Source organism: Dromaius novaehollandiae, chromosome 1 (assembly GCF_036370855.1).
Source record: "Dromaius novaehollandiae isolate bDroNov1 chromosome 1, bDroNov1.hap1, whole genome shotgun sequence".
Taxonomy (NCBI): Eukaryota; Metazoa; Chordata; class Aves; order Casuariiformes; family Dromaiidae; genus Dromaius; species Dromaius novaehollandiae.
Window position 1 is genome coordinate 115838094 of NC_088098.1, and position 788 is coordinate 115838881.

Sequence of the window (788 nt, forward strand, 5' to 3'; positions counted from 1 at the left end):
GATTGAGGAGTTATTACAGTAATTTAAATGCTATCATAATTGTCCACATAGTTGGTATGGGTACAATGCACTCTGGATAACATAGTTTTCAGTCTTAAAATATTTCATTTATGGGCAGATCCTTTGCGTGCATGAAGTCCCATTGACTTCATGTTCTGCACACAGGGAGCTAATCAGAAGATTAACATCTGTGAATTTTAGCAGCCTGGTGCTTGCTATACAAGGAGAATAACTTTGTGTTTGGATGCTTAATAGAGTCCTACCAAAGCTATGTGTTCTAAAGGTTAAATATATATAGTAGAACCATGAGTGCAACTTTGAGTATTTGGAGATGCTTTAGTTATACTAGTGCAGACAAGTAGTAACTAAATTTTTTGTTGCTCAGTGACTCTGTGGTGCCCTGCTCGAAATGAATTAGTAGTTTTCTTAATGGACAGGGTTTCGTCTCATTAAAACCACTTTTTGGAGCTGGTGGTCTCAGAAGAAAGACCAAGGACTGAATAAGGGTCCCGATCCGGGAGTCAGACCCATGCAGGCAGACCCCTACATCTGCACAGAGTTCCACTGAAGAATCACCACCAAGGTTTGGAGAGCCAATACCTTTCTGACCATTAAGTGTGTGTCTATCAGGCACAGCTTGACTGGGGGAGTATGGGCGGAAGGTAGGAGGACGGGTTCCTCCTCACTGACACCATCTGGAGTGGTGTGCACGTTTCCAATCACATGGCAAGTTTGGGGTCATGTTACTCTCAACTCCCCACCCCTTCTTCCTTCTTCACCTTCAGAAC